A 23,880-nucleotide genomic window follows, 5' to 3' on the forward strand; every position below is an offset into this window, starting at 1 on the left:
GGAGGCCGAGGCGAGGAGGTGGAATCTGACCCGGAGCGGAGCAGCGTGTGGGCGCGCCTCTTGCCTTCGCGGCTGCCCTGGCCAGGGGTGTGAGGGGGTGGGCGCGGGGCGCGTCCCGTCTGGTTTTGGGTCAGTCCGGCTATCGGGGACCGGCCAGCCCCTGTGGTCACTCGCCGACTTGGCTTCGGGGACTTGTGGTTTCCCGCGTCCGCCCAGAACGGCGTGGTTTGTGGGCAGCGGGACTGGGCAGGCGACCCGCATCCGGCATCCTGGGGCAGGGGCCAGGGGGCGGGGGCCGGGGGGCGGGCAAGGTGCGGGGGCCGTGGCTGCTTTCTGAGCTCCAGACCTTAAGGATGACCGATTTTCAGACTCCTAACCACTAAATCAGAGAAGCCAGTGATGAACACATCTCCATAGGAGAAAGACGCCAGTACATCTCTATTAAAGTGACTGTCCCCAAGAGTTAATTTTTGGCGTTTTGTAGCATTTTGATGCAAGTTGTTTTTTTCCCTATATTAACAAAGAATGGACGTTATGGGAATGGGAGAGATACATATGCAGAGCAGATATTTATGAAGAGTGGCGCTTGTTCTGAGAACTCTTGACATCTGTAACTGCATTTGGTGTATCGTGCTGAAATACATCGCATAGGCTTGTTAACTCAGTATGTTTTAATTCCATCTACAGAAATCCAAACCATTCCTTTATAACTAATGTTTGCTATTTGTTCTTGAGTTTTAAAATTTGAAAACATTCGTCCAGCCTTGCTTATTTGTTTTTTCATAATAGTCTTTGTTCTTTAAGTTCATTGCATGGCTTTATACAAGATCTGAGCAAAATTGCCTCTGGAAACCTCTATCGATACAGGTGTGGTTGTTCATCCTAATGGGGGTATTAAGTTTCAAAGCTTATTTCAGATCAAGGGTGAGCCTTGGAGAGCTGAATAGGAACAACGGACTGTGTGGTCACAGCTGGGAGTGTTCAAAGGAAAGAGAGGAGGTTGGAGGCAAGCACACGGGAGCCGTGATTTAAATGCCCCTCTCTATATAGTTTTCACACATCTGTTGCTCAGTTTTTACCATTGTTTAATATACATTGTTTTCATGTCTGTCGAGCGGTCATTGAGGTTAAAGTCTGCTGGATCCAGCCTACAGGTGGCAGACTGGTGAATTAGCTCCACGTCCTGGCTCCTCCCTGAGCCCCCCCCTTCCTGGTTTAGCCTTGGGTTCCCAGGGGTGTGGAGAGAGAACTGCCTCTTAATGATAAACCTAAAGGCGAAAACATGAATTGGACACAGTAGAAAAGCTTATTTATGTGAAAAGTGCACATCCCCTACATTTTAGTTTAAAGAGTTAAATAAATGTGTAAAACAGTTAATTCAGTTTGCATTTACAGTGTTATTCTCTTCAACAACTCTAACCTGTTTTTTTGTTTTGTTTTTTTGTTTTTCTTTTGCCTTAAGAGGCAGGATCTCGCTCTTTTGCCCAGGCTGGAGTGCAGTGGCACTATCATAGCTCACTGCACCCTGGAACTCCTGGGCTGCAGCGATCCTCCTGCCTCTGCCTCGCAAGTAGCTAGGACTGCAGGTGTGTACCACCATGCGTGGCTAATATTAAAAACTTTTTTTTTTTTTTTTTTTAAAGAGATGGGGGTCTCATTATGTTGCCCAGGCTGGATTCAAGGGATGCTCCTGCCTCGGCCTCCCAAAGCACTGAGATTACAAGCTTGAGCCACTGTGCCCGGCCTATAACCTGTTCTAACTTCTTATGATTCAGAGTAATTCCACACAGTTCTCCTACGTATGGACGTTCCTCTAGGCTCTGGAGATCAACAATGAACACAGCACACTCTGCTTACGTTTTGGAGATTATAAGATGACTTCTGTCCTGGGTCCTCCATCTCCCACCCACCTATTTTTTCATGGGCTTCTTTTCTGTCTTCAAACTTACTTTGCTGCAAGCACCTTGAAAGTTCTTTCAGTATGGTACAGTGTATACCATTTTTCACCTGTTGTCTGCAACCCTTTGCAGAAATGATGATTCGTTCCTGCTGTATTGAGACAGGTTTGCATGTTAACATGGTTGTGAGTAGGGAACGCTGACCCATTGCCGTATATATGTCTGCCTGCTGGGATTGGTGCAACTGCCTTGCCAAGGTTTCTTCATTTAAGAATGGCAACTGGGCTGGCTGGGCTGGCTTCATACAGAAATGCACACTGTGGGGCTTAGGGCTTCCCTCTGGTTTCTCTGAATCTTCTAAAATGAGACCTATGTGCTCTTTAGCAACATATGGCTTTCTAGGCCCTCTCTTTGGTTTGCACATGGTGAAAACCCATTGTAAAAACAACTCTCCTAGCTTTAAGAAACAAAATTATTAGCTAAGACAGACAGCCCATGCTTAGTGAGCACTTACTTATTGTGTGTGTAACAGCCCATTACTCTGGTGGCCTCTGCCTGCTGGTGCTCAGGGTTTTGTGTGGTTCCCTCTGCTTGAGTTTGGACTGGGCCTCTGATTTGTCTTAGCCAGTGGAACACAGTGGAACTGAGCCTGACTCTGTTCTGAGCCAAAGCCTTAAGAAATCTTGGTGCTTCTGCTGAGTAAACTGAGGGGAAGAGGGATGAGTGACTTACCCAAGGTCACTCAGCTACGAAGTAGCTTTGAACTTAGTTGCTCTGACTTTTTAGAGGCCAAACTCCTGCTAACCTTTAGGCAGAAGGGGATGAAATAAAGCATGCTGGTAAAGGGGTCCACTTCAGCAAGGAGGCTCTCTGTTTCTTAGGAAAAGCATAAAACATGCCTGGAAAGGTGAAGATACAAGAGAAATTTAAGGAGCCGTTCCATTGGGCCAAGTTGAAGAAGTTTAAGGTTGAGAGGGGAGGACTCGGCAAGGTTGGAGACAGGAGTGGATGGCAGGCCTGGCCGGAGGTCTGTGATGAACGCAGAGCTATGCAGTTGCCGTTGTTTGAGTACCCCTGCAGATGGTTTTCTTGTGCTGGGCTGTGCCAGCCAGTGAGTCAGCAGGTGGATCAGTTCCCTTGTGGATAGATGTCCTGCCCATTTTGAGAGGTAATGAGCTGTGTTCATAGTTTAGAAGACTGAGAGCTGGATAGAGGTCTTGAATAGTTATCCTTTAATAGAGTAGTTTGTTATTTCTCTTGGAGATTTTATCAATGCCCAGAACTCAGGGGCAAACAGGTACATTGTGAGTTATCCACATTACCAGTCACATATGTTGATAAAGACATAGCCATTGTGAGCTGACACTGTCTCTCGCTCTGTGTGTGTGTGTGTGTGTATTTTTCCTTTAAAAAGCAACTCCACTGGATTTTTTTCATACTCTGAAAGTAATATATAAAAAGTAAAAATAACTGAAAATAAAAAAGTGGCTGGGCATGGTGGCTCACACCTGTAATCCCAACACTTTGGGAGACTGAGGCGGGTGGACCCCCTGAGCTCAGGAGTTGGAGACCAGCCTGGCCAGCATGGCGAAACCCTGTCTCTACTAAAAATACAAAAATTAGCCAAGTGTAATGATGAGTGCCTGTAATCCCAGCTACTTGAGAGGCTGAAGCAGGAGAATCACTTGAGCACAGGAGGCGGAGGTTGCAGTGAGCCAAGATCATGCCATTGCACTGCAGCCTGGAGGACAAGAGTGAAACTCCATCTCAAAAAAAAAAAAAAATATATATATATATACACACACACACACACACACAATATATATAGCTTTTGTCTACCCCAATTCTCTACCCATAGACCACCGGTATTACCAGTGTTGTTTAATGTAGTCCTTCCACGCTTTCCTTTATGATCATAAAATGTATTAGAATATATATATATGTGTAAGGAAAATGTTTCTTTTCTTTTTAGAAACAATTTACAAAAATGACATTATATCACCCATATTACTCTGTAACTTCTTTTAAAAATTTAATGTATAACGAATATTCCCAGCCATAACTCATTATTATTATTTAACACATTTTTTTTAATGGCTGTGGAATAGTCCAAAGTATGAATTATTACAAGTTCCTCAGTTATTCTCCTGCTGGGAATCATCTCTGCCAGTTCTGTGTCTCTGCAAACAGTGCTGCTTATCCAGCCCGAGATGCCACTGCTTTTTTATTTTGAGCATAGATTCCCCCAAGTGGAATTGTTAGTCAACGAGTATTCAAATTGGGAGTTTTGTTAGCTATTTCTGGATTAATTTTCACAGAAGAATGTAGGCACATCCACCCACAGAAGCCTACAGTGTGTGCCCCTTTTCCTGTCCTCTTGCAGTGTGGGATATCAGCAATGCTGAGCATTTTTATTAATTTAATAGAGGCAGAATGATATTTCATTGGATATGGATTTCCATGGATACTTTATTATGTGTTGCAAATATTTTCTCACTTTGCTTAATTTTTGGTGTCTTGCCAGATAGAAAAATTTAAAACTTTTAATATAATGCATCAATTTTGGGAGTACTGACAGTTTTATCATATTAAATCTTCCAATTCAGAAACAGAGTATGTCTCTTCATTTCTTTGTTCCTTGTTTTATGCCCGTCAGAACATGTTTTATGGGGATGTATTCATGGTGGCAAAGTAGTTTTTCAGTCTCCCCTGAACTCCTCCTGGAAGCTAAACCAATCAGCAAGACAGCCGTAGATAAAGCCCAAAGAGGATGTGTCAACAAAAGTGATGGGGACTCTCTCCCCTGCCCCCATTCCCAGGACTGGGTGGGTGTGCCCGAATCACCAGCATCAGAAGGACCTGGAGAAGAGCCGCGGTGACCCCAGGGGAGTGATGGGAAATGAAAGGAACTATTGACAGGTGGTGGAACCCAAAAACTACCACGAGCTGCTCACCCCTAAAAGTAGGATGGAAGTCTGGTGGACAGACCTGAGAGCAACTGGCAAAACTGGAAAGGGACTCCTAGGCTTCTGGCGACAGGTGAGAGCAACCAACTGTGTGTGGATGTGGGAGAATCAGCATCGATGTGGTGGCACAGGCCTTGGAGAATCTTAGAAACATACAGTAAGTCCTCCCTTCTAGAAGGACAGCACCTCACCTTGAGCAGAAATTACTGGAAACATACGCCAAGTTGAGCAGAAGACAGATGGCAAGAGAAAGTAAGTTCAGAGGGTGGAGGTGTGGAGGGGGACCCCCAAGGAAAAAGATCTCAAAAACTGCTTTAACAGTGAAAGATAATATCAAAAGCTGAGAGCATATAGCCTTGGAAAAGAAAGAAGTTCTAGAGCCGGAGCAAAGGACTAAAGGCAAGAGATCTTTCTGAGCTTTACAAAGATTCTGGACTTGATGCTGGGAAACAAGTGGATACATGGAGAATTCCTATTTTGAGTCTTTCACAGATCAGTAGAGCCAAGTGGGAAAGCTATCCTAGTCCATCCCTTCATTAGGAACTTTCCTGTTCTATTAGGAACTTCTTCCTCATTTAATCATGGACAGCAAAAAAGGAATACGTTCCCACCTCATGCAACATTTATTCAATGAAAACGTGATGAAAATGAACATAGTGGTACTACTGAAAATGAGAGCACACCAGAAAAATTATAAATTAATATTTCAATATAAGCTAAAAGAAAATAAAGTTTCGTAAGAGTAGTATGAATCAGAAACTTTATTTTACTTATTTATTTATTTATTTTTATTCCTTTATTTCTGAGGCAGAGTCTCACTGTGTTGCTCAGGCTGTTGATCTTGGCTTACTGCATCCTCTGCCTCCTGGATTCAAGTGATTCTCCTGCCTCAGCCTCAGCCTCCCAAGTAGCGGGATTTCAGGTGCATTCCACCACACCCAGCTAATTTTTGTGTTTTGAGTAGAGATGTGGTTTTGCCATGTTAGCCAGGCTGGTCTCCAACTCCTGACCTCAGGTAGTCAGCCCACCTTGGCCTCCCAAAGTGCTGGGATTATAGGCACGAGTGACTGCTCCCATCCTGAATCAGAAATTATAAAAACTACAAAAGATATGGCTAGATAACAGGAAATTATGAAAGGCGAACAGAAAGATGTCAGAAAAGAGTTTGGAAAAAACGAGTTTCAAAAATGAAGACTAAATTAGAAGGAACACAGGAGCAGATATTCTTAGGAAGCATGGAAATAAAAATAGAGGATGAAAAGGAGAAAAATAATAAAAAAAGAAGGGAATAAAGTGAATTAAAGGAATGTAGGACACAGGCAAAGGAGGTCCAATATATGTATAATTAGTGTCCAGGGACAGAAAAACAAAGCAATAGAATAGCATAAATATTTAGAACTATAATGCAAGAAAACTTTCCTAAAATAAAAGAAGACTTGAAAGGATGCATTGTGTAACTGGGAGAAATCAATGGAGAATAGTCAGCATTGACATGTTTCCCTGTAAAATAATGGATTTTATTTATTTATTTATTTATTTATTTATTATACTTTAAGTTCTAGGGTACATGTGCACAACGTGCAGGTTTGTTACATATGTATACATGTGCCATGTTGGTGTGCTGCACCCATTAACTTTTCATTTACATTAGGTATATCTCCTAATGCTATCCCTCCCCACTCCCCCCACCCCACGACAACCCCTGGTGTGTGATGTTCCCCTCCCTGTGTCCAAGTGTTCTCATTGTTCACTTCCCGCCTATGAGTGAGAACACGCGGTGTTTGATTTTTTGTCCCAGCGATAGTTTGCTGAGAATGATGGTTTCCAGCTGCATCCATGTCCCTACAAAGGACATGAACTCATCCTTTTTTATGGCTGCATAATATTCCATGGTGTATATGTGCCATATTTTCTTAATCCAGTCTATCATTGATGGACATTTGGGTTGGTTCCAAGTTTTTGGGGTTTTTTTTTTTTTTTTTTTTTTTTTGGAGACAGAGTCTTGGCTCTGTCGCCCAGGCTGGAGTGCAGTGGCGCGATCTTGTCTCACTGCAAGCTCCGCCTCCCGGGTTCACGCCATTCTCCTGCCTCAGCCTCCCGAGTAGCTGGGACTACAGGCGCCGCCACCTCGCCCGGCTATTTTGTATTTTTGGTAGAGACGGGGTTTCACCGTGTTAGCCAGGACGGTCTTGATCTCCAGACCTGGTGATCCGCCCGCCTCGGCCTCCCAAAGTGCTGGGATTACAGGCGTGAGCCACCGCCAAGTCTTTGGATTTTAAAGATAAGAAAAAAAACAAACCTGACAGAGTGTGGTGGCTCACGCCTGTAATCCCAGCACTTCGGGAGGCTGACGTGGGTGGATCACATGAGCCAGGAGTTGAAGACCAGCCTGGACAACATGGCCCATTTCTACTGAAAATACAAAAAATTAGCTGGACATGGTGGCACGTGGCTGTAGTTCTAGCTACTTGGGAGGTGGAGGTGGGAGGATCACCTGAGTCTGGGAGGTTGAGACTACAACGAGCTGAGATTGCACCGCTGCACTCCAGTCTGGGTGACAGAGAGACACCCTATCTCAAAAACAAAACAAAACAAAAAACACCAAAAAAACCCAAAAACCCAACAACAAAACACACACACAGAACCCTCCCTTGGGCATCAGGTAAAAAGTCCTAGTCATTTGGAGATATGGTGCACTGGAATGCTCGTAGCCAAATTCTATGCTAAAAAACAATGAAACTCTCTCTCAATATTGTTTTCTGGATATGTTTTGAAATAATTTCTAACTTATAGAAAAGTTACACAACAGAACCAAGAATTCCTGTCTCTCTTCTCTTAAATTCCCGAGTTGTAAACATTTTATTGCATGCACCCCATGGCTTGAGCTTGTGCACATTCTCTTTCTCAAGGTAAAAAAGATCTCAATTATCATTAGTTTTTTCTCAGTGTTTTGGGAGAAAGTTGTGGATGTGACGCTGCTTCACCCCCAAAAAACTCAGTGTATATTCTCACCACTCATGGATGCTCTTTATGTACTCATCATGAGCCTCTCCAAATTAGGAAATCAGCTCTTTATGTACTCATCATAAGCCTCTCCAAATTAGGAAATCAACATTGGAAGAATATTGTTATCCAATCTGTAGACCCCATTCCAATTTCATCACCTGCCCAGATAGTGTTTCTTTTTCTTCTCTGGCCCACGGTCCTGCCCAGGAGCATGCGCACTTCTCATGTGCCTTCATACTCCTCAGCCTTTCTCTCTGTGTCACGTTTTCCACAGTTTTGAAGGGCACAGGCCTTGCATTCTGTAGGATGACCCTGAACCTAGATCCATCTGATTTATCCTCATGGCCAGACTCAGCTCATGCATTCTTGGCAGGACAATCCCAAAGATGATGCCCTGCTTTCCTCAATGCATCGCATCGGAGGCCTTGATGTTAGCCTTCCCACCACTGGTGACATTCACCTTGATCACTTAATGATATTGCTGTCCGCCAGGTGTTATTATTTTAAATTCACCATTTCCCCTTTGATTATAGTTTGTGTGAGGAAGTCTCAGATTATGCCAGTATCCTGTTTCTGGTCAAACCTCTATCTTTCAACTTCACATCTGTTGATGATTGCCATCCGAACCAGCCTCCTCTATGATGGTTGCCAAGTCATAACTTTCTCTTTCCATTCCTTTGACAATATTTATTTTATTATTATTATTATTATTATTATTACTATTATTTTTGAGATGGAGTCTCGCTCTGTCGCCCAGGCTGGAGTGCAGTGGCGTGATCTCGGCTCACTGCAAGCTCTGCCTCGCGGGTTCACACCATTCTCCTGCCTTAGCCTCCCTAGTAGCTGGGACTACAGGCGCCCGCCACCACACCTGGCTAATTTTTGTGTATTTTTAGTAGAGACGGGGTTTCACCGTGTTAGCCAGGATGGTCTCAATCTCCTGACCTCGTGATCTGCCCACCTCGGCCTCCCAAAGTGCTGGGATTATAGGTGTGAGCCATCGCACCTGGCCCATTCCTTCTACATTTATTAATTGTTATTCTACTGTAGGAAGAGCTTTCCCATTCTCTCCTATGTATGTATGTATATATGTATGGATTTATGAATTCATTTTAGAACATGGGGGTGCAGATATCTCTTCATTCATACGGTTTTCATGTTCTTTGGTTATATACCCAAAGGTGGAATTGCTGCATGGGACAGTTCTATTTTTAAGTTTTAAAGGAGCTTTGGTACTGTTTTCCATAATGGCTGTACTAACTTACCTTCCCACCAACAAAGAAATTGTTCCCCTTTCTCCATATCTTTGCCAACACTTACTGTCTTTTGTCTTTTTGAGAATAGCCATTCTAACAGGTGTGAGATGATATCTCATTGTGGTTTAGATTCGCATTTCCCTGATGATTAGTTATGTTGAGCATTTTTTCATATCCCTGTTTGCCATTCGTATGTCTTCTTTTAAAAAATGTGTATTCATGAACTCCAGCCACTCTCTCCTGTGCGTCTCCATTCTTCTAGCGGTTACACTTTCCTCTTTAACCATCTATTTAAATCTGTGTTTTCTGTTAGTACACCAGACTAAATGACAGCTGTGATCACAATCCCCCTTGCTGAAGCCAAATGGTTTCTTTATACTTTCACCGCCCCCTCCTTGCCATCTTCTACTCTGTAGCCCCACAGGAAGAATCCCTGCTCTGGTTCCTTTAAAATAATTCTTCAAAAGAAAACGGACCTTGAACATTATACTGGGGTCTACATAATTTGAGTGTGTGAAAGAGATTTTTTTTTTCCTTTGTATTTCACCTTTTTATTTGGGGGAACTTTGAACTGGAATTTTGAAAAGGTCAAAAGTACTGTATCTGATAGTTTTGTTGAAGAGTAAAGAAATTATGATAAAACCTAGGATGGTTTCTTCAGACTCTGTTGTTTCCATGTTTGATAGTGAGTTTAGACCATGTGGTTTTTTTTTTTTTTTTTTTTTTTTTGTCATTACAGAGCTCTTCTCAGGGTGACAGTTATGGAAGGAAGGATATTGACAGACAGCAAAGGCTAGAACAGGGCTTCCTCTAAGTCCCCAGGACCTCGCCCTCCTTGGTTCTATTCCTGCATTTAGGCATTTAAAATTTTTTCCCCAGGTTTTTTTTTTTTTTTTTTTTTTTTGAGGCGGAGTTTCACTCTGTTACTCCAGCTAGAGTGCAATGGTGTGGTCTCTGCTCACTGCAACCTCTGCCTCCCCGGTTCAAGTGATTGTCCTGTCTCAGCCTCCCGAGTAGCTGGGTGCCATCATGCTCAGCTAATTTTTGTATTTTTGTAGAGATGGAGTTTCACCATGTTGGCCAGGCTGCTCTCGAACTCCTGACCTTGTGATCTGCCCACCTCGGCCTCCCAAAATGTTGGGATTACAGGTGTGAGCCACCACACCCGGCCTTTCCCCAGTTTTATTGAGGTGTGATGATTGACAAAAAATTTGTCATATTTAAGGTATATGTCTAAGGTATACAGTATGGTGTTTTGATGTAAGTATACCTGTGTAGTGATTCCCACAATCAAGGTAACTAACGTATCCATCACCTGACATAGTGACCTCTGTGTGTGTGAACATTTACAATCTACTCCCTTAACAGACTTCAGGTATACAAGACAGTATTATTAACTGTACTTGCCAGGCTGTACATTAGAACCCCGTACAGATTCATCTTTTAACTGAAAACGTGCACACTTTGACCAACGTCTCCCCATTTTTGATAGCATGTTTTGGAATTGTAGTTTCAATTTATAGGCTTGGACTGCTCTTAGCTCCACTTCCAACTGCTGATAAAAGTGTCATAATTTACCTGAAGGACATGGTACAGTGAGGTGGAGGGTGATGCAGGCAGCCCACAGGAATGGAGGATGTTAAAACACTGGCATTTGCGGGGGAGGAAGGGGTGTTGGTGAGTCAAGTATTTAGGGTATAATAAATGTAAAAAAACTACTTCTTTTACATCCCAGCTACTAGAGCCTATGACATAATTATTACATAAACATTCAAGTTATTTGTTCTAAAATAAATCCATAAAGTTTAAGCTCACTGTTTTGCAGAGAAAACAGAGAACATGTGGAACTTCATGAAAAAGCAAATTTTTATTTGAAAAGTAAACCTCGAAGTTAACTAATTATAAGAGATGTGCTGGCTTCTCATCTGTAATGAGAAATTACAGATAATGGCTTTGATAGTGAATAGGGATAGTGATTTTGAAAGACATTTTTGGAACCCTCAGCAGAATTTGAAAGGATTATGATAATGATACCTACTTAACATGTTAATAAGCAACTTAGCCACAGTGAGCATGTCCTTATCAGTCTCTTGATTTTAAAAAAAACCACATCTTTTTTCAATTATACCCAAGTTCTTTTCTACCATTTACAAAGGGATACTATGTTTTTAGAAACTGATTTCTGACCCAGTGTCAGAAAAAAGCAGAGGAACATAGCATCTGCTTTGCACCTGCCAGTTCATTAAATCCAGCATTGGTGACACCCAGGTCCTCTCTCTGGGCCTGCCCCTGTCTTGGTGCCTTGAGAGAGTATGAGACACTCCAGAACGGACTCTTCAAGAAGAGGAAGTAACACCTAGGAAATGCGAGTAGGTTAACAGGGCTGTGAGTCTGTCATAACATAGTCAATAGCTGCTCCTCAAGATCAGCTTTCTCTTTGGAAAAAAGAGAATGTGTTTAAAAAGTGTACATATAATTATATATACATTTCATGATACTTTATGGCTTTATTGCCATATCATCAATAACAACAACAACAACAAAAGAAGAAAACAAAAACCTTTGAAACCCCCTGAGCAAGGCACCTGTCCATTGATTTCAAAAGTTCTACCTATGGTTGCTCCCACTGGCCCTGATGCATGCCTCTTGGTGAGTGGGGTGACATCCAAGAGAGTTTAAGGAAGTGGAGAAGCACTGTGTCTGTGTGGAGAAAGAGCCCTGCTGTGACATGCTCCCCTGGTACTGAAAGCACATCTGTCTGTCTGTCTATCTATCTGTCTGTCTGTCTGTCTATCTGTCTGTCTATCTGATGTCTGGATGTGGGCAGAGCGTGTCAGCTGACGGCCTCACCTTTGGATGCATGGGCTGGGCATCGGCGTAGGTGAACTGCCTCTCCTGCCTTATCTTGGCCTAATATGAAGAGTGTCTGCTCTGGGGTATGACTTCTCAGTTGGAAAGCGGAAGAGGCCGATGGCTCATTTCTTTGGGGAGTGCAGCATTCTTTTCTTCTGCCTAAGAACACATACTAGTGCTGTATGTGTGTGTGTATGTGTGTGTGCGTATAGTAATATATATTACTATATATAGGAACCTATATAGGCAGCTCATCCTATCACTCTAAAGCCTCTCTCTTTCATGTGCTGAATTGAGACTCTTCTCTCTGCTTCCTCTGCCAGTAATAATGTATATTATATATTATATAATGTACTTTTCATATATTCTGTTATCTTTTTCATATATAATCTTTTCATATATTACTGATTGTTTTCATATATTTCTGTTAGCATCATCACCATAAAACATCCATGTATGTATTAAAATATATATGTATGTATCTGTATAAAACCATATATATGTGTGCTTTATGATGGTGATGATGATGATGATAATGATGATAACAGCAGTATACGTTCATGGAAATAAACATTCAGACAGTATGGAAAGATACAAAATGAAAGGCAAAACCTACTCCTCATCTCCTGCCCTCCCTATTCCTCAGAGTTAAATATTTCAACCCTCTGTTGTTACTTCTTTGGTGGCAACACACCATTGTCTTCATAATTGACATCACTGAAGAAGCATCTAATGCTAGCCTGGTTCATCTTCTTTTGCTGGTAACCTAACTCGCTCTTCTGGAGGCTGCTAGGGTCTACTCTTTGTTTTTGATTTTCTGATATTTTGCAGAACTTAGTGATGGGTCTTAGCTACTCAGTGTGTTCTTTCTTTAATGCCGAAAAGTTTGTTTCTTGAGTATTTCCTCAACTTTCGTTTCTGTTTTATGGAACTCCTGTTAGTTAGGTGTCTGACTTTGTTGTTGTTGTTGTTGTTGTTATTTGAGATGGAGTCTCGCTCCGTCGCCAGGCTGGAGTTCAGTGGCATAATCTTTCTCGGCTCACTGAAACCTCTGCCTCCTGGGTTCAAGCGATTCTCATGCCTTAGCCTCCTGAGTAGCTGGGACTACAGGTGCCCACCACCATGCCTGTCTAATTTTTTGTGTTTTAGTAGAGATGGGGTTTCACCATGTCGGCCAGGATGGCCTTGATCTCCTGACCTCAGGCCTCCCAAAGTGCTGGGATTACAGGCGTGAGCCACTGTGCCTGGCCAGGTTGACTTTCTATGTTGATCATCCAGGTGTCTTAACTTCTCTCTCACAGTTTCAACTGCTGTGCTTTTTGCTTTGTAATCCAGGAGATTTCTTTAATTCCGTCTTCTGGACCACCTATTGAATTTTAATTTTTATTTATTTACTTTCAGTTGTATAGATTTATGGGGTAGAAGTATAGTTTTGTTACATGCACAGATCGCATAGTGGTGAAGTCAGGGCTTTTAGGGTATCCATCACCCAAATACTGAACATTGTACCCATTAAGTACACAGTGACACAGGGTTGGACAGTTGAAAGGACTCTGAGACTCCCCAGAGTATACTTGGGCAAGGCTTTCCTTTTTTTAAGAGTCGGGGTCTCGCTGTGTCACCCAGGCTGGAGTGCAGTGGTGTGATCACATTTCACTACAGCTTCAGACTCCTAGGCTCAAGCGATCCTCCCAAGTAGCTGGTACTATAGGCACTCAGGAGCATGCCCAGCTAATTTTTAAATTTTTTGTAGAGATGGGTTCTTGCTGTGTTGACCAGGCTGGTCTCAAACTCCTGGCCTCAAGCAACCCTCCTACCTCGGCCTCCCAAAGTGTTGGGATTATAGGCATGAGCCACTTTGCCTGGCCCTAAGGCTTTCAGAAAGGGAAATGGTGCAGGGCAGGAGGAGGAAGGTCACACAGGCCAATACCAGAGAGGTCCAGCCTTCCCATGTGCTGCTCCCAGAGGCCTTTCTCTGTCACACGGGATGCACTTTGTCTTCAGATTGTGAATCATTAAGATGTTGGCGAGACTCTTGGCCTTGGGAGCAACAGGCTCATTGGAGGAGGAGTCTTTCCTACCCCTTTGGTCAGGTATCTAGAACCAGGATGCATGATGAGTTCAATAACAAAAACTCAGAGAACCAGGTGCAGACCATTATGCTGAACATTTTGTATAAACAATCTGACCACACAGGTTGCCGCCTGGTCAGTCTTGGACCCAACCATGGATTGACATTAGTTGCTGGTTGTTACATTTCACCTGGTTTGGCTGAAGATCTGAGTGGTGGTTCTAAGCCTCCTGGAGACTTTAGCACAGGGTTGCAACAGAACAGGTGAGATCAACTTGTTATTTTATACAGTATTTTTAATTCTCATTTATATTTTCTGCTACTTTCTCTTAGTGTTTGTCTTACCTTTTGGTTGCATATTTTTTTCATTTCTACCTGAGGGTACTAATTGTAATTAAGTAAGATAAGTTTTGTAGTTTCCTCCGGGGTCAGTTTTTCTGTGTTGCTCTAAATCTTTATCTTTGATAGTTTTGGTTTTCCTTAACAGTCTGGTAGCCCATGGTTGTCCTTTAATGTTTATACGGTTGATTAAAAGGTGCTTGGCATGTTTTCTTCTATGTCCCTGACCTCCCCATCAAATGAGGGAGTGGCCTAGCTCTGTCTGGATGTGGGCAGAGCATGTCAGCTGGCGGCCTCACCTTTGGATGCTTGGACTGGGCATCGGTGAGCTGCCTCTCCTGCCATATCTTGGCTAATATGAAGAATGTCCGCTCTGGGGCATGACTTTTCAGTTTGAAAGCGGAAGAAGCTGATAGCTCATTTCTTTGGGGAGTTCACATTATTTTTTCCTCTGCCTGAGAATGCATATCAGTGCTGTAAGTGCTTGCATGAGGCATGGGGGTCTGGAGACCTGGAATCCCTCTATATTTCTGCAGGTAGCCTTTAGTCACCTGGTTTTTGATCCCATTTTTTGCTTTTGCTGTTGGAACCTGTGGACTCTGGGGGTTCCTAGGTGCAGCTCATCCTATCACTCTAAAGCCTCTCTCCTTCAGGTGCTGAATTGAGACTCTTCTCTCTGCTTCCTCTGCCAGTAACTAATCTTAACTCTTATTCGTGACTTTCAATGGCCGTCTTTCTCTCCTCTTCCACCCAAATGAACTCCATCAGCAGGAGAACTCCAGGGGAGCAGCTCACAGTCTCAGAGACTGATTAGCAGGGCCCATCTCCAGCTGGCTCTCTCTTGAGTCCTGACCCAGTTTTCGAAGTTTCATGCTATGTCTCTCTTTCCTTAGCCTGGTGGAAACTGTTTGGACCTCACTCTAGTTATTGCAAGAATAATAGTTCTGAAAATTTAAATTGACCCATTTTTTTTTCTTTCTGTAAATCATATTGCCCTGCAGCTCTCCCACCCATTAAATCAAGGGTGTGCATTGCGTTGGGGGAAGAGTAGGTACTATCTAGAACAAAGACCTCATTACTCCGCTTTGAGTCTCAGCACTGACTTTCTTCAGTCTCAAGAGAGACTCCAGTCATGAAAACCAGGCTTTGTGGCAAGAGAAAAAGAATCATATTCCAAAAGTTTTCTGTTATATACTGAGAGCAAAGCTAGGAGGCCTGAAAATGGTTTTATTCTTCAGTCCCAAGGTGGCGGGATGGAGGAGATGACGGGAGAGAAGTTCCCCTGCAGCAGGGAGTGGTGGAAAGCAAGGGGAAGGAGAAAGCCATGTGAGTCTGGGAGGAAGGACTCTGAGCAGGTGGAGAGATTTGGAGGTGAAGAAGCTTCTTGGGTCCCTAAGAAGGACATAGCATCATAGCACCCTGTACTACTCCACATGATTGAATGAATAAGGACTGGACATTGGCCATCTGTCCCCTTGGCCTCCATGTCTTCCACCATGATGGAGGAGCCGTAAGATAGCACTGGGGGAGGAAAACGTGTATACCAGAGATAGACAAACTTTTTCTATACAGAAGAATCAGTGTTTAGGCTTTGTGGTCATCTGATCTTCTGTGGCAACTACTCAACTCTGCTGTCATAGTGTGGAGGCAGCCATAGACCATTCGAAAATGAATGGATATAGCTGTGTTCCAGTAGAACTTTGTTTATAAAAGCAGCAGGCCAGATTTGTCCCAGGGATCATAGTTTGTTGACCTCTGGTCTAGAAGATTGGGTCTGAAATTTCCCGTGGACAGTGTGTAGAATAAAGACACCTGCAAGTTTCCATGTTGCTGTGGGACATGTTAAACATAGCGGAGAGGGAAGAGACAGGTGCTGCCACTCAGTGGTGGGCAAACAGACCTCCCTAGATGAGGCTGTGGGGCAGACCTCCATAGCTGGAACCTGTGGAGACTGTAGCCCAGTCTCAGAGAATCCTCAGGGCCACCCAAAACAGAGGTGTGGTGGAGCAGCAAGGGGAAATGGCCACGCTCCCTGGGAATGATGATTGTGCAGTGAGTGCCCCTGCAAGGGACACCCTGGCAGTGGACACAGCAAGGGCAGGGCTGACACTGAGAGATGGGGCCAGTGGAGCTTCACTGCAGCTGGTTAGCAGGAGGACATTCCTGGGCCCAGACTCCTGTCTCTGCCCTACCGGCCACTTCTGTCACTCACACAGGTCTCTGCATTTGAAGCTGTTACCTCTCTCCTCCTGACATCCCCCATTACTGACTTTACATCTGCACTTGGGCAAGTCATAGACACTTAAAATTCAGGATGTCCCCGACCAAGTTGCTCAGTTCCTCTCCAAATTAAGTGTCTTCTCCTCTGTTTTCAAGGAGTGGAACCACCATTCACCCAGTTCCTCCAACCAGACACCAGTGGTCTTTCCAAACATAGCCTCTTGTCATCCCACTGATTCTTCTTCAGAAATACTGACTTCTGCCCACTGTGTCTCTCTTACCCAGATTATTCTGGTAGCCCCGTAACTGGCTTCTTCACCTCTGCTCTTGTCCTTTCAATCTGCCCTTCACACAGCATCTGGGGAATCTTTATGATGCAAATGTGAAATGTCATATTCAGTTCCAGTTTTGGCCACTGTGGACCAGGTATTGGGACTAACCCAATGTCTAAGCTAGCAGAGCTGGATACGTTGAATATGGGTTAGGTCAATGTGGTGGGCGGAATTGTCGTCCCCCAGAGGAGTCCACATCCTAATCCCTAGAAGCTGTGAATCTGTGTCTCACATGGCAAAAAGGGACTTCATGGATGTGATTCAGTTAAGGATTTTGAGAGAGGGAGACTATCCTGGATTATGTAGGCAGGCTCTGTGTAATCATGGGGGTCCTCCTAAGAGGGAGACAGAAGATCTGAGTCAGTAGTAGGAGGTGGGTGATGAACGCAGCGACTGGAATGATGAGAGGAAGAGAGTTATGAGCCAAGGAGGCCGGGCGCGGTGGCTCACGTCTGTAATCCCAGCACTTTGGGAAGCCGAGGCGGGTGGACCATGAGGTCAGGAGATCAAGATCATCCTGGCTAACACAGTGAAACCCTGTCTCTACTAAAAATACAAAAAACTAGCCAGGCATGGTGGCGGGTGCCTGTAGTCCCAGCTACTCGGGAGGCTGAGACAAGAGATTGGCTTGAACCCGGGAGGCGGAGCTTGCGGTGAGCAGAGATCGCGCCATTGCAGTCCAGCCTGGGCGACAGAGCAAGGCTGTGTCTCAAAACAAACAAACAAAAGAGTTATGAGCCAAGGAAGGCAGGCGGCCTTGGGAAGCCCAGAAAGGCAGGGAAGCAGTTTCCCCCCTGGATCCCCCAGGAGGAGCCCGGCCTGCGACCCCTGGAATTTAGCCTGGTGAGACTGATTTGTACCTCTCACCTCCAGAATGTAGGATGATAGCTGTGTGTTGCTATAAGTCACCAGGTTTGTGGCAGTTTGTTACAGCAGCAATAGGAAACTAATGCCGCTGAGGCACTGGGGGGACATAGGAAGGGAGGGTTGTTTACCTGCTGGTGGTCCAAAGATGGTTAGTCAGAAATCCAGGGGGGCTCAGCCACCTTGCACACAGGCCTGTGTGAGGTGAGGGGAGCAGGCGTGGCTTCCATACTGTTTAGATCCAAGGGCCTCCTCTGGTGAGTGCTGGTGGGGTGGGGACAGTCATCTGTATGTGAGACTGTAACTCGATCAATCACAAGAACTAATGAGTGCTTACTTTTTGCCAGATGCGATTCTAACAGTGTTTCACATCAACTCATTTAAGCCTAGCAGTAGCCCCTGAGGAATGGGTACTACGTCTGGTCCTCATTTTGTACAGCTGACCCTTGAACAGTACAGGGTTAGGGGCACCGACTCCCTCTGCAGTTGAAAATTCATGTATAACTTTTGACTCCCCCGAAACGTAACTACTAATAGCCTCGTATTGACTGGAAACGTGAATGGATGATTAATACATCGTTTGTATATGTGTTATATGCTGTATTCTTACCATAAAGTAAGCTGGAGAAAGGAAAATATCATTAAGAAAATCATAAGGAAGAGAAAATATATTTACTGTTCATTAAGTGGAACTGGATCATCATAAAGATCTTCATCTTTGTCATCTTCCCATTGAGGGGGCTGAGGAGGAGGAGGAAGAGGAAGACTTAGTTTTGCTGTGTCAGGGTGGCAGAGAAGGGAGAGGTGGAGGAGGTGGAAGAGGTGGAAGAGGAGTTGGAGGAAGTGGAAGAGGGAGGAGGAGGTGAAGGAGGAGGTGGAGGACCAGGTGGAGGAGGGGTTGGAAGACAAGGTGGAGGAGGTGGAGGAGGTGGAAGAGGGTGGAGGAGGTGGAGGAGGGGTTGGAAGACAAGGTGGAGGAGGTGGAGGAGGTGGAAGAGGGTGGAGGAGGTGGAGGAGGAGGTGAGGAGGAAGTGGAGGAGGAGGTGGAGGACAAGGGGGGAGTAGGAGATGGTGGAAGTGGAGGATGAGGTGGAGGAGGTGGAGGAGGAGCTAAAGGAGATAGAAGAGGAGGTGGAGGATGAGGTGGCGGAGGTGGAGGACGAGGTGGAGGAGGTGAAAGAGGAGGTGGAGGAGGAAGTGGCGGAGGTGGAGGATGAGGTGGAGGAGGTGGAGGAGGAGGTAAAGGAGGTGGAGGAGGAGGTGAAGGAGGAGGTGAAAGAGGAGGTGGAGGAGGAGGTGAAAGAGGAGGTGCAGGAGGAGGTAGATGAAGTGGAGGAGGAGGTGGCAGAGGTGGAGGACAAGGTAGAGGAGGTGGAGGAGGAAGTAAAGGAGGTGGAGGAGGAGGTGAAGGAGGAGGTGAAAGAGGAGGTGGAGGAGGAGGTAGATAAGGTGGAGGAGGAGGTGGCAGAGGTGGAGGACGAGGTGGAGGAGGTGGAGGAGGAGGTAAAGGAGGTGGAGGAGGAGGTGAAGGAGGAGGTGGAAAAGGAGGTGGTGGAGGAGGAGGTGGCGGAGGTGGAGAATGAGGTGAAGGAGGAGGTAAAGGAGGTGGAGGAGGAGGTGAAGGAGGAGGTGGAAAAGGAGGTGGTGGAGGAGGAGGTGGCGGAGGTGGAGAATGAGGTGAAGGAAGAGGTAAAGGAGGTGGAAGAGGAGGTAGAGGAGGAGGTGGTGGAGGAGATAGATGAAGTGGAGGAGGAGGTGGAGGAGGAGGTGGTGGACAAGGTAGAGGAGGTGGAGGAGGAGGTGGAGGACGAGGTGGAAGAGGTGGAAGGGGAGGTAGAGGAGGAGGTAGACAAGGTAGAGGAGGTGGAGGACAAAGTGGAGGAGGTGGAGGAGGAGGTGGTGGACGAGGTGGAGGAGGAGGTGAAGGAGGTGGAGGTGGAGGAGGTGGAAGAAGTGGAGGAGGTGGAAGAAGAGGTGGAGGAGGTGGAAGAAGAGGTGGAGGAGGTGGAGGAGGTGGAGGAGTAGGTGGAAGAGGTAGAGGATGAGGAGGAGTAGGTGGAGGAGGTAGAGGATGAGGTGGAGGAGGAGGTGGAGGAGGTAGAGGATGAGGTGGAGGAAGTGGAGGAGGAGGTGGAAGAAGTGGAAGAGGTGGAAGAAGAGGTAGAGGAGGTGGAGGAGTAGGTGGAGGAGGTAGAGGACGAGGTGGAGGGGGTGGAGGAAGTGGAGGAGGTGGAGGAGGAGGTAGAGGAGGAGGAGGTGAAGGAGGTAGAGGACAAGGTGGAGGAGGTGGAGGATGAGGTGGAGGAGGATGAGGTGGAGGAGGAGGAGGTGGAGGAGGAGGTGGAAGAGCAGGTGGAGGAGGAGGTGGAGGAGGAGGTGGAGGAGGAGGTGGAGGAGGATGAGGTGGAGGAGGAGGAGGTGGAGGAGGAGGTGGAAGAGCAGGTGGAGGAGGAGGTGGAGGAGGAGGTGGAGGAGGTGGAGGAGGTTGAAGAGGTGGAGGAGGTAGAGGAGGTAGAGGAGGTGGAGGAGGTGGAGGAGGAGGTGAAAGAGGTGGAGGAGGTGGAGGAGATTGAAGAGGTGGAAGAGCTGGAGGAGGTAGAGGAGGAGGTGCAGGAAGTGGAGAAGGAGATGGAAGAGGTGGAGGAGTTGGAGGAGGTTGAAGAGGTGGAGGAGGTGGAGGAGGTAGAGAAAGTGGAGAAGGAGATGGAAGAGGTGGAGGAGGTTGAAGAGGTTGAAGAGGTGGAGGAGGTGGAGGAGGTGGAAGAGGTGGAGGAGGTGGAGGAGGTAGAGGAGGAGGTGGAGGAAGTGGAGAAGGAGATGGAAGAGGTGGAGGAGTTGGAGGAGGTTGAAGAGGTGGAAGAGGTGGAGGAGGTGGAGGAGGTAGAGAAAGTGGAGAAGGAGATGGAAGAAGTGGAGGAGGTTGAAGAGGTGGAAGAGGTGGAGGAGGTGGAGGAGGTAGAGGAGGAGGTGGAGGAAGTGGAGAAGGAGATGGAAGAGGTGGAGGAGTTGGAGGAGGTTGAAGAGGTGGAAGAGGTGGAGGAGGTGGAGGAGGAGGTGGAGGAAGTGGAGAAGGAGATGGAAGAGGTGGAGGAGGTTGAAGAGGTGGAAGAGCTGGAGGAGGTAGAGGAGGAGGTGCAGGAAGTGGAGGAGGAGGTGCAGGAAGTGGAGGAGGAGGTGGGAGGGGAGTCAGGAGAGGCTGGTACACTTGGTGTAACTTTGACTGAAACCAATCCACGTGTAAATGCACCTATACAATTCAAACTCGGGTTGTTCAAGGTCAGCGGTAGATTGGAGATTGCCTGGGAAGCCCCACCTGGGCGAAGTGTTTGAGGGGAGGTTGGGGAGGGATGTGTGCAGAGGATGGTTGGATGGCCAGGCTGGTCTGGGAGGTCGTGAAGAGGGCAGGCATGTACTGAGTCTGGGTGCTAGGGGCCAGCTTGGGGCCTGTGCCATGGTCTGCAGAAGTTAAGCATTTTTGGAAGTCCATGTGGCATCACTCATCCTACCTGGTGGGCTGGGATGCTGGAGTGGGGGAGGGAGACCCCAGGCATGGGAAACAGCAGAGCCATTCTCCCGTGGGGTGGCTTCAGAGGCCTGCTAGGCATCGTGGGCAGTGATCACATGACAACAGGCTGCTCCTGTCTGAGCGCCCTCACACCTCTTTCTCTCCATTTTCCCCTACTCTTCTTGTTTCCAGAAGCAAGAAACCCCACCCCCACAGCTTTGGGGAGGGGAGTATTTTATGAGGGGCCGGCATCCCCTGGCACAGGTGGGTGTTGAAGAAAGTTTGTAGAATGACTGACTGTCTAATTCTTTAACCTCTCTGAGCCTCATTTGATCATTGGTGAAAAGGGGGATTGACTGTTACTGCTGTTTCCAAACCATTCTGCACTGTGGCTTAGGAGAGCTAGAGCAAGTTGTCACTTTACCCATTGCAGTTATCCAGGTACCTGATAGTGTGATGCTCTGAGCTAGGCGTTAGCGGTTGGCACAGGTTTCTGGGAATAATGGCTGGGGATAATTCCTGAGAGTTCCCAGGGAGGGGAAACAGAGGGACTTGGTAAGGGCAGGCTGAGCTCTGAGGGGAGAACGGGCACCTGCCTAAAGATCCAGGTGGTGAAACAAGGTCCCACTAGGTATTTTTACAACACGGATCCTGTAAACAAGTTGTCATTTATTCCTTTTCGGCCCCAAAGGAGCGCTACACAGTGCCTGTTAGGGCAAACATGAAGTGGGTGTGGGTATGAAGCAATCCCACCACTCCTCCCCTCCCGTGTCTCCAGTGAGGATCCTACGTCATCCAGGCAGGCAGCTTCTTGGTTCCAGCAGCGGTCTCTGAATTATGTAGATGCAGCAGGTGGCACTTTTGGGGAGGATGGGGAGAGGGGTCTGTGACCAGAATTGTTTGCATCTCAACCCCTGCTCTCCCCCGTGGGATCCTCAGCTGCAGATCTCGTCCCTGGGAATGAGGTGGATGGGTGAAGGGCAGATTGGAAGGACAAGAACAGAAGTGGAGAAGCCCTGGGAATGAGGTGGAGCAGCTGGCATCTGCGCTTTGGGCTGTCAGAGAGAAGACACTAAAACCCTGTAGCCGCTCCCTGAGGGAGAGTCAAAGTTCAGGTCACCTAAGGTGGTATTGATCCAAGTCTCTTGACCTGAAAGAGCCCTCGAAAGCACAATGGGAACTAATCAGACAGGAGGTGAGCCTGGGCCAGAGACCCAGCATTAACACAAGGGCCTAGGATGGGGCTGGGGCCAGCCAGGTTTGCTGGTGAGGGGCTGTTGTAGATTTCTGACACATGCCCGGCAGTGTGTGAGAAAGACTCATTTTTTACATCTGTGTTCTTTCTAAGTCAGGCTAGCTCTGTATGCACTGGCTGCCCTCGCAGAGGAACTAGTGGATTATTTGCTCGTAGGCAAACTTCTCAGCTTTGAAGAAGGAATAGCTTGAGCATTATGCACTCCCAGGTGTCTCCGGGCAGAGTGTCCACCCCTTTGGCCATGGGATGGAGCGCTCTGGGGCCTGAGGTGGCTGCCCCATCCTGCGCCCAATTACACTGTGCCCAGGTCACACTGGCGGTGGGCGATGAGAGCCTGAGTTGGAGTAGAACAATCATGGGGACCATAGGTGGGGAACTGAATCCACATGTGGGGCGAGGGACCACCTACATGGGGCTGAAGCCAGGGGAGAGAGAACTTTAGAGGACAGAGCCTTGCCTGGAACTAGAGACATTGATGGAGACGGGGAGATTTGAGCAGGCGGAAGAGACAGAAATGAGCGGGAGTCAGCTGGGTGTGTGCCCTGAGAGATCTTGCAAGAAAGGCTCAGAGTCATTATCTGCTTTTATTATTCTTGGCAAAACTGGTTGTTGACATTTTTTTGGGTGTGAAAATACTGAGTAAACTAATGAGTAAGGAAACATTTAAACATGTTCTCGTTCTTTGGGAATTTCACAAGAAATTTTCCTCCCTCCCTCCCTCCCTTCCTCCTTCTCTCCCTCCCTTCCTTCCTTTCTTCTGAAGAATGACTGCCTAATTCTTTAATCTCTCTGAGCCTCATTTGATGATTTGTGAAAAGGGGATTGGCTCTTATTGCTGTTTCCAAACCATTCTGCACTGTGGCTTAGGAGAGCTGGAGAAAGTTGTCACTTTACCCATTGCAGTTATCCAGGAGATAACTGTTGGGTCTCTCTCTATGGCCCAGGCTGGAGTGCAGTGGCGGATCACGGCTCACTGCAGCCTCAACCGCATGGGCTCGAACGATCCTCCCACCTCAGTCTCCCAAGTGGCTGGGGCTGCTGGCATGCCACCACTCCCGGCTCATTTTTTAATTTTAATTTTTGTAGAGAGGAGGTCTTGCTGTGTGGCCCAGACTGGTCTCAAACTCCTGGCTCAAGCGATCCACCCACCTTGGCCTTTCAAAGTGTTGGGATTACAAGCGTGAGCACTGTGCCTGGCCAGGAATTTCCCTTCTTTGGGAAGAAGCTGTCCTACCCATGCTGAGGTTCAGAGATGGGTGTGGGGGAGCTTTGACAGGGGTTGCGGGTGCAGGTGGTGATGAAGAACGAATGGGTC

General features: G+C 46.6%; 1 protein-coding gene across 4 annotated transcripts in view; it reads left to right on the top strand.

The window, feature by feature from the left end:
- The window catches only part of ENTREP2 (endosomal transmembrane epsin interactor 2), a 446,665-nt gene that overhangs the window by 813 nt on the left and 421,972 nt on the right, over nucleotides 1–23,880 (top strand). The window lies entirely within an intron of this gene.

The sequence above is a fragment of the Macaca fascicularis genome, chromosome 7, assembly GCF_037993035.2.
Source record: "Macaca fascicularis isolate 582-1 chromosome 7, T2T-MFA8v1.1".
Lineage (NCBI taxonomy): Eukaryota > Metazoa > Chordata > Mammalia > Primates > Cercopithecidae > Macaca > Macaca fascicularis.